This window comes from Bubalus kerabau, chromosome 9, assembly GCF_029407905.1.
Source record: "Bubalus kerabau isolate K-KA32 ecotype Philippines breed swamp buffalo chromosome 9, PCC_UOA_SB_1v2, whole genome shotgun sequence".
NCBI classification, from domain to species: domain Eukaryota; kingdom Metazoa; phylum Chordata; class Mammalia; order Artiodactyla; family Bovidae; genus Bubalus; species Bubalus kerabau.
The window spans coordinates 71,654,480-71,665,334 of record NC_073632.1 but is presented as its reverse complement, the minus strand read 5'-3'; the positions used below and the strand labels follow the sequence as shown (position 1 = coordinate 71,665,334).

Below are 10,855 nucleotides of genomic sequence, written 5' to 3'. Positions count from 1 at the left end.
CTTATCCATTCATCTGCTGATGGACATCTAGGCTGCTTCCATGTCCTGGCTATTATAAACAGTGCTGCGATGAACATTGGGGTACTCGTGTCTCTTTCCCTTCTGGTTTCCTCAGTGTGTATGCCCAGCAGTGGGATTGCTGGATCATATGGCAGTTCTATTTCCAGTTTTTTAAGGAATCTCCACACTGTTCTCCATAGTGGCTGTAGTAGTCTGCATTCCCACCAACAGTGTAAGAGGGTTCCCTTTTCTCCACACCCTCTCCAGCATTTATTACTTGTAGACTTTTGGATTGCAGCCATTCTGACTGGTGTGAAATGGTACTTCATAGTGGTTTTGATTTGCATTTCTCTGATAATGAGTGATGTTGAGCATCTTTTCATGTGTTTGTTAGCCATCTGTATGTCTTCTTTGGAGAAATGTCTATTTAGCTCTTTGGCCCATTTGTTGATTGGGTCATTTATTTTTCTGGAATTGAGCTGCAGGAGTTGCTTGTATATTTTTGAGATTAGTTGTTTGTCAATTGCTTCATTTGCTATTATTTTCTCCCATTCTGAAGGCTCTCTTTTCACCTTGCTTATAGTTTCTTTTGTTGGGCAGAAGCTTTTAATTTTTTTTTTTTGGTTATCTTTTTTATTTTATTTTATTTTTAAACTTTACACTATTGTATTGGTTTTGCCAAATATCGAAATGAATCTTCCACAGGTATACATGTGTTCCCCATCCTGAACCCTCCTCCCTCCTCCCTCCCCATTCCATCCCTCTGGGTCATCCCAGTGCACCAGCCCCAAGCATCCAGTATCGTGTGTCGAACCTGGACTGGCGACCCATTCCATATATGATATTATACGTATTTCAATGCCATTCTCCCAAATCATCCCACCCTCTCCCTCTCCCACAGAGTCCAAAAGACTGTTCTATACATCAGTGTCTCTTTTGCTGTCTCGTATACAGGGTTATTGTTACTGTCTTTCTAAATTCCATATATATGCGTTAGTATACCGCATTGGTGTTTTTCTTTCTGGCTTACTTCACTCTGTATAATAGGCTCCAGTTTCATCCACCTCATTAGAACTGATTCAAATGTATTCTTTTTAATCGCTGAGTAATACTCCATTGTGTGTAATGCTTCATGAATTTGCGTGTCATCCTTGTGCAGGGACCATGCTAATCTTCTCTGTATCGTTCCAATTTTAGTATATGTGCTGCCGAAGTGAGCACTAGTTTTGCTTTCCAGTTTGGCCTTTAGTTAGTTTTGTTCTTAACTGGTAAATATAATTTTTGACTTCCTTTGTTCACCAGGTCAGTCTACTGTACTTTATTTTGTTGGAGTGTTTTCACTTTGTTCATGGGTGTATATGTATATGTGTATATTTCATTATTTTAATTATTATTTGCCTGATTTTGTAACTGCCGTTTGTCTGGGTTCATCTTTGATTTCTCATTTATGGGTATTTGTTTTAATCTCACTTAATGCCATAAAAAACCACCTGTGGAATCTTTGTTCCTGACCAGAGATCAAGCCCTGAGTCTTTGGAGTGGGAGCACTGACTCTAAGACCCTAGACTGCCAGGGAACTAACTCTAGGGAGAATCAAATAGTGAGAACTCACACAAAGGAAACCACTTGAATATAAGACCCAGCATGGTGTCACCCAACCATGGGGAGCACCCTGTGCAGGGCGCCTCAACTAAACAACAAACAAAACAAAAACACAAACCCAATCATCAGCAGACAGGATTACCACCTCACTCAGCCTTGCCCATCAGAGGAAAAGCAAACAAACAAACAAAAACTCTGCACAAATCTCACCCTATATGAAGCTTACACAAACCACTGGACCAACCTCATAAGGGCAGAAACCAAAAGGAAGAAAGAATTCAACCTTGAAGCCTGGGAAAAGGAGACTTCAAACACAATAAGTTAAAAAAAAAAATGAAAAGGCAGAGAAATATTACACAAATGAAGAAACAAACTAGAAACACAGAAATCCAAATAAGTGAAGAAGAAATAGGCAAATTACCTGAAAAAGAATTCAGAATAATGATGGTAAAGGTGATAAAAAAAAAAAAAACCTTGAAAACAAAATGGAGAAAATGTAAGAATCAATTAACAAAGACCTAGAAGAATTAAAGAATAAACATACAGAGACAAACAACACAATTATTGAAATTAAAAATGCTCTAGAAGGAATCAATAGCAGAATATCTGAAGCAGAAGAACAAATCAGTGAGCAGGAAGATAAAATGGTGGAAATAACTTCTGAAGAGCAGAATAGAGTAAAAAGAATGAAAAGAACTGAGGATAGTTTCAGAGACCTCTGGGACAATATCAAAAGTCCAAGAAGAAGAAGAGAAAAAGAAAGGGTATGAGAAAATTTTTGAAAAGATTATAGTTGAAAATTTCACAACATGGAAAAGGAAATAGTCAATCAAGTCCAAGAGGCAGAAAGAGTCCCATATAGGATAAACCCAAGGAGAAACATGCCAAGACACTAACCAAACTAACAAAGATTGAACACAAAGAAAGAATATTAAAAGCATCAAGGGAGAAGCAACAAGTAACATACAAGGGAAACCCCATATGCTTAACAGCTGATCTTTCAGCAGGAACTCTGCAAGCCAGAAGGGAATGGCAGGATATGTTTAAAGTACTGAAAGGGAAAAATCTACAAACAAGATTACTGTGCCTGGCAAAGATCTCATTCAAAACTGATGGAGAAGTAAAAACCTTTTCAGACAAGCAAAAGTTAAGAGAATTCAGTGCCACCAAGCCAGCTTTACAACAAATGTTAAAGGGACTTATATAGTCAAGAAATACAAGAGAAGAAAATATCTAAAATATCAACCTTAAACAATTAAGAAAATGGCAATAGAAGCATATATATCAATAATTACTTTAAATATAAGTGGATTAAATCCTCCAACCAAAAGACACAGACTGGCAGAATGGATTCAACACCAAGACCCATATATATGCTGCCTACAAGAAACTTCACACCTAAAGACACATATAGACTGAGAGTGAGGGGATGGAAAAATACATTCCATGCAAATGGGAAGCAAAAGAAAGCTGGAGTAGCAATCCTCATATCAGACAAAATAGATCTTAAAATAAAGAAGATTACAAGAGTTAAGAAAGGATACTACATAATGATCAAGGGATCAATCCAAGAGGAAGACATAACAATTGTAAATATCTATTCACCCAACATAGGAGCACCTCAATACATTAGACAAACACTAATAGACATAAAAGGATAAATTAATAGTAGCACAATAATAATAGGAGACTTTAACACCCCGCTCACACCAATGGACAGATCAGCAAAACAGAAAATTAATAAGGAAACAGAAGTCTTAAATGATACATTAGATGAGATGGATCTCAGTGATATCTTCAGGACATTCCATCCAAATGCAGAAGAATACACCTTCTTCTCAAGTGCACATGGAACATTCTTCAGGATAGATCACATCTTGCGTCACAAATCAAAGTTCAGTAAATTTAAGAAAATTGAAATCATATCAAGCATCTTCTCTGACCACAATGCTATAAGACTAGATATCAATTATAAGAAAAAGACTGTAAGAAACACAATTACATGGAGATTAAACAGTTCAGTTCAGTTCAGTCACTCAGTCGTGTCCGACTCTTTGCGACCCCATGAATCGCAGCACATCAGGCCTCCCTGTCCATCACCAACTCCCGGAGTTCACTGAAACTCACGTCCATCGAGTCAGTGATGCCATCCAGCCATCTCATCCTCTGTCGTCCCCTTCTCCTCCTGCCCCCAATCCCTCCCAGCATCAGAGTCTTTTCCAATGAGTCAACTCTTCGCATGAGGTGGCCAAAGTACTGGAGTTTCCGCTTTAGCATCATTCCTTCCAAAGAAATCCCGGGGCTGATCTCCTTCAGAATGGACTGGTTGGATCTCCTTGCAGTCCAAGGGACTCTCAAGACTCTTCTCCAACACCACAGTTCAAAAGCATCAATTCTTTGGCGCTCAGCCTTCTTCACAGTCCAACTCTTACATCATACATGACCACTGGAAAAACCATAGCCTTGACTAGACGGACCTTTGTTGGCAAAGTAATGTCTCTGTTTACGTTGGTCATAACTTTTCTTCCAAGGAGTAAGTGTCTTTTAATTTCATGGCTGCAGTCACCATCTGCAGTGATTTTGGAGCCCAGAAAAATAAAGTCTGACACTGTTTCCACTGTTTCCCCATCTATTTCCCATGAAGTGATGGGACCAGATGCCATGATCTTCGTTTTCTGAATGTTGAGCTTTAAGCCAACTTTTTCACTCTCCTCTTTCACCTTCATCAAGAGGCTTTTCAGTTCCTCTTCACTTTCTGCCATAAGGGTGGCGTCATCTGCATATCTGAGGTTATTGATATTTCTCCTGGCAATCTTGATTCCAGCTTGTGCTTCTTCCAGCCCAGCGTTTCTCATGATGTACTCTGCATATAAGTTAAATAAGCAGGGTGACAATATATGGCCTTGACGTACTCCTTTTCCTATTTGGAACCAGTCTGTTGTTCCATGTCCAGTTCTAACTGTTGCTTCCTGACCTGCATACAGGTTTCTCAAGAAGCAGGTCAGGTGGTCTGGTATTCCCATCTCTTGAAGAATTTTCCACAGTTTATTGTGATCCACACAGTCAAAGGCTTTGGCATAGTCAATAAAACAGAAATTAAACAACATGTTTCCAAATAGCCAACAGATTACTGAAGAAGTCAAAAGGGAAATCAAAATATTTCTACAAACAAATGACAATGAAAACATGACAACTCTAAACCTATGGGATGCAGCAAAAGCATTTCTAAGAGGGAAGTTTATAGCAATACAATCCTACCTCAAGAAACAAGAAAAACATCGAATAGATAACCTAATTTTATACCTTAAACAACTAGAAAAATAAGAACAAAAAACCCCAAAATTAGTAGAAGGAAAGAGATCATAAAGATTCAAGCAGAAATAAATGAAAAAGAAATGAAAGAAACAATAGTAAAGATTAATAAAACTAAAAGCTGGTTCTTTCAGAAGATAAAAAAATTGACAAACCTTTAGCCAGACTCATCAAGAAAAAAGAAGAATCAAATCAACAAATTTAGAATTGAAAAAGGAGAGGTTACCACAGACAATGCAGAAAAACAAAGGATTATAAGAGACTATTATAAACAACTATATGGCAAGAAAATGGATAACCTGGAAGAAATGGACAGATTCTTAGAAAAGTTCAATCTCCCAAGACTGAACCAGGAAGAAATAGAAATTATGAATAACCCAATTACAAGCCCTAAAATGAAGCTGTGATAAAAAATCTCCCCCAAAATAAAAGCCCAGGACCAGATGACTTCACAGGAGAATTCTATCAAGCATTTAGAGAAGAGCTAATGCCTATCCTTCTGAAATTCTTTCAAAAAATTGCAGGGGAAGGAACACTTCAAAACACATTGCATGAGGCCACCATCACCCTGATACCAAAACCAGACAAAGACAACACAAAAGAAGAAAACTACAGGCCAGTATCACTGATGAACATAGATGGAAAAATCCTCTACAAAATTTTAGCGAACAGAATTCAGCAACACATCAAAAAGCTCATGCACCATGATCAAGTTGGGTTCATTCCAGGAATGCAAGGATTTTTCAATATATACAAATCAATCAATGTGATATACCATATTAACAAATTAAAAGATAAGAATCATATGATAATCAGTTCAGTTCAGCCGCTCAGTCATGTCCAACTCTTTGCAACCCCATGGATTACAGCATGCCAGGCTTCCCTGTCCATCACCAACTCCTGGAGTTTACTCAAACTCATGTTCATCGAGTCAGTGATGCCATCCAACCATCTCATCCTCTGTCATCCCCTTCTCTTCCCACCTTCAATCTTTCCCAGTATCAGGGTTTTTTCCAGTGAGTCAGTTCTTTGCATGAGGTGGCCAAAGTATTGGAGCTTCAGCTTCATCATGAGTCCTTCCAATGAATATTCAGGACTGATTTCCTTTAGGATGGACTGGTTGGATCTCCTTGCTGTCCAAATGACTCTCAAGAGTCTTCTCCAACATCACATTTCAAAAGCATCAATTCTTCAGTGCTCAGCTTTCTTTATAGTCCAACTCTCACATCCATACATGACTACTGAAAAAACCAGAGCTTTGACTGGTCAGACCTTTGTTGGCGAAGTAATGTCTCTACTTTTTAATATGCTGTCTAGATTGGTCATAACATTTCTTCCAAGGAGCAAGCATCTTTTAATTTCATGGCTGCAGTCACCATCTGCAGTGATTTTGGAGCCCCCCCAAATAAAGTCTCTCACTTTTCCCACTGTTTCCCTATCTATTTGCCATGAAGTGATGGGACCAGATGCCATGATCTTAGTTTTTGAATGTTGACTTTTAAGCCAACTTTTTCACTCTCCTCTTTCACTTTCATTAAGAGACTCTTCTCTTTCTGCCATAAGGGTGGTGTCATCTGCATATCTGAGGTTTTTTATTTTTCTCCCAGCAATCTTGATTCCAGCTTGTGTTTCATCTAGTCTAGCATTTCTCATGATGTACTCTGCATATAAGTTAAATAAGCAGGGTGAAAATATGCAGCCTTGATGTACTCCTTTCCTGATTTGGAACCAATCTGTTGTTCCATGTCCAGTTCTAACTGTTGCTTCTTGACCTGCATACAGATTTCTCAGGAGGCACGTCAGGTAATCTCAGATAATCTCAATAGATGCAGAAAAAGCCTTTGACAAAATTCAGCACCGATTTATGATGAAAACTCTTCAAAAAATGGGCATAGAAGGAACCTACCTCAACATAGTAAAGGCCATATATGATAAGCCTACAGCAAACATTATTCTCAATGGTGAAAAACTGAAATCATTCCCCCTAAGATCAGGAACAAGACAAGGGTGTCTAATTTCACCACTATTATCCAACATAGTTTTGGAAGTCCTGGCTACAGCAATCAGAGAAGAAAAAGAAATAAAAGGAATCCAGACTGGAAAAGAAGTAGTAAAGCTCTCATTGTTTGCACATGATGTGATACTGTACATAGAAAACCCTAAGGATCGTATTAGAAAATTACTAAACCTAATCAGTGAATTTAAAAGTTGCAGTATACAAAATCAATACACAGAAATCACTTGCATTTCTATATACTAACAATGAAAAATCACAAAGAGAAATTAAGGAATCAATCGCATTCACCATGGAAACAGGAAGAATTAAATTAGGAATAAACCTACCTAAGGAAACAAAAGAACTGTATACAGAAAATTATAAGACACTAATGAAAGAAATAAAAAATGACATAAACAGATGGAGAGATTCCATGTTCTTGGGTACGAAGAATCAATATTGTGAAAATGACTATACTACCAAATGCAATCTGCAGATTCAGTGTGATCCCTGTCAAATTATCAATGGCGTTTTTCACAGAACTAGAACAAAAGATTTCACAATTCATATGGAAACACAAAAGACCCTGAATAGACAAAGCAGTCTTGAGAAAGAAGAATGAAGCTGGAGGAAGCAATCGTCCTGACTTCAGGTTATACTACAAAGCTGCAGTCGTCAAGACAGTATACCAATGTCACAATCACAAAAACAGAAATACAAACCAATGGAACAAGATAGAAAGCCATAAATAAACCCATGCACCTATGAATACCTTATTTTTGACAAAGGAGGCAAGAATATACAATGGGGCAAAGACACAGCACACCAGGCCTCCCTGTCCATCACCAACTCCCAGAGTTCACCCAGACTCACGTCCATCGAGTCAGTGATGCCATCCAGCCATCTCATCCTCTGTCGTCCCCTTCTCCTCCTGCCCCCAATCCCTCCCAGCATCAGAGTCTTTTCCAATGAATCAACTCTTCGCATGAGGTGGCCAAAGTACTGGAGTTTCAGCTTTAGCATCATTCCTTCCAAAGAAATCCCAGGACTGATCTCCTTCAATAAATGGTGCTGGGAAAACTGGACAGCTACATGTAAAAGAATGAAGTTAGAAAACTTCCTAACACCATATACAAAGATAAACTCCAAATGGATTGAAGACCTAAATGTAAGTCTAGAAACTATAAAACTCTTAGAGGAAAATATAGGCAGAACACTCGATGACATAAATCAAAGCAAGATCCTCTATGACCCACCGTCTAGAGTAATGGAAATAAAAACAAAAGTAAACAAGTGGGACCTGATTAAGCTTAAAAGCTTTTGCACAGCAAAAGAAAGTCTAAGCAAGGTGAAAAGACAACCCTCAGATTGGGAGAAAATAACAGCAAATGAAACAACTGAGAAAGGATTAATTTTCAAAATATACAAGCTGTTCATACAACTCAATGCCAGATAAACAAACAATCCATCAAAAAGTGGGAAAAAGACCTAAAGAGACATTTTTCCAAAAAAAAAAAAACATACAGATGGCTAATAAACATAAAAATTGCTCAACATCGCTCATCATACAGTTCAGTTTAGTCACTCAGTCGTGTCTGATTCTTTGCGAACCCATGAATCGCAGCACGCCAGGCCTCCCTGTCCATCACCAACTCCCGGAGTTCACCCAGACTCACGTCCATCGAGTCAGTGATACCATCCAGCCATCTCATCCTCTGTTGTCCCCTTCTACATCTGCCCCCAATCCCTCCTAGCATCAGAGTCTTTTCCAATGAGTCAACACTTTGCATGAGGTGGCCAAAGTACTGGAGTTTCAGCTTTAGCATCATTCCTTACAAAGAAATCCCAGGGCTGATCTCCTTCAGAATGGACTGGTTGGATCTCCTTACAGTCCAAGGGACTCTCAAGAGTCTTTTCCAACACCACAGTTCAAAAGCATCAATTCTTCAGTGCTCAGCCTTCTTCACAGTCCAACTCTCACATCCATACATGACCACAGGAAAAACCATAGCCTTGACTAGACGAAACTTTGTTGGCAAAGTAATGTCTCTGCTTTTGAATATGCCATCTAGGTTGATCATAACTTTCCTTCCAAGGAATAAGCATATTTTAATTTCATGGCTGCAGTCACCATCTGCAGTGATTTTGGAGCCCCAAAAAATAAAGTCTGATGCTCTTTCCACTGTTTCCCCATCTATTTCCCATGAAGTGATGGGACCGGATGCCATGATCTTCATTTTCTGAATGTTGAGCTTTAAGCCAACTCTTCCACTCTCACTTTCACTTTCATCAAGAGGCTTTTTAGTTCCTCTTCACTTTATGCCATAAGGGTGGTGTCATCTGCATATTTGAGGTTATTGATATTTCTCCTGGCAATCTTGATTCCAGCTTGTGCTTCTTCCAGTCCAGCATTTCTCATGATGTACTCTGCATAGAAGTTAAATAAGCAGGGTGACAATATATGGCCTTGACGTACTCCTTTTCCTATTTGGAACCAGTCTGTTGTTCCATGTCCAGTTCTAACTGTTGCTTCCTGACCTGTATACAAATTTCTCAAGAGAAATGCAAATCAAAACTACAATGAAATATCACCTCACACTGGTCAGAATGGCCATCATCAAAAAGTCTACAAACAGTAAATGCGGGAGAGAGTATGGAGAAAAGGGAATGGTCTTGCACTGTTGGTGCAAATGTAAACTGATATAGCCACTATGGAAGATGGTATGGAGATTCCTTTAAAAACTAGGAATAAAACCACCATGTGACTCAGCAATCCCTCTCCTATGCATATATCCTGAGGAAACCAAAATTGAAAAAGACACATGTATCCCATTGTTCATAGAATCACTATTTACAATAGCTAGATCATGGAAACAACCTAGATGTCCATGTACAGATGAATGGCTAAAGAAGTTGTGGTACATATACACAATGGACTATTACTCAGTCATAATAAAGAACACATTTGAGTCAGTTCTGATAAGGTGGATGAACCTAGAACCTATTATATACAATGAAGTGGGTTAGAAAGAGAAAGATAAATATCATATTCTAATACCATATATCAAAGAAGGCGATGGCACCCCACTCCAGTACTCTTGCCTGGAAAATCCCATGGACGGAGGAGCCTGGTAGGCTGCAGTCCATGGGGTTGTGAAGAGTCGGACATGACTGAGCGACTTCACTTTCACTTTTCACTTTCATGCATTGGAGAAGGAAATGGCAACCCACTGCAGTGTTCTTGCCTGGAGAATCCCAGGGACGGGGGAGCCTGGTGGGCTGCCATCTCTGGGGTCACACAGAATCAGACACGACTGAAGTGACTTAGAAGCAGCAGCAGCAGCAGCAGCAGCAACATCATATATATGGAATCTAGAAGAATGGTACTGAAGAACTTATTTACAGGGCAGCAATGGAGAAACAGACATAGAGAATAGACTTATAGACATGGGAGAGGGATGGAGAGGATGAGATGCATGGAAAGAGTAACATGGAAACTTATATTACCATATGTAAAATAGATAGCCAATGGGAATTTGCTATATAGCTCAGGAAACTCAAACAGGGCTGTGTACCAACCTAGAGAGGTGGGATAGGGAGGGAGATGGGAGGGAGGTTCAAAAGGGAGGGGATATATGTGTACCTATGACTGGTTCATGTTGAGGTTTGACAGAAAACAACAAAATTCTTTGAAACAATTATCCTTCAATAAAAAGATAAAAGAAAAAAGTATCGGGCACTTCAAATGTTATAAAAATAACTCATTAGTAGCATTATATTGAACAATACAGAGAATTTGAATATATCATTTTATGTGCTTACTAAAGAAAATTCAGCTCTGTTAGAAAGATAACATGATTAAAAAAGCCTTTAGTTAGTCCTGTCACCCAACACCATCCCTGTTCAGTTCAGTTCAGTTGTTTAGTTGTGTCCAACTCTGTGACC

At 38.8% G+C, this 10,855-nt stretch overlaps 1 non-coding gene across 1 annotated transcript; it reads right to left on the bottom strand.

Moving 5' to 3' along the window:
- Nucleotides 1–1,114: 1,114 nt before the first annotated feature.
- On the bottom strand, nucleotides 1,115–1,221 carry LOC129620296 (U6 spliceosomal RNA). The gene has a single exon (XR_008698483.1). It is a non-coding gene; the product is annotated as a U6 spliceosomal RNA (small nuclear RNA).
- Between the last annotated feature and the right edge of the window lie 9,634 nt (nucleotides 1,222–10,855).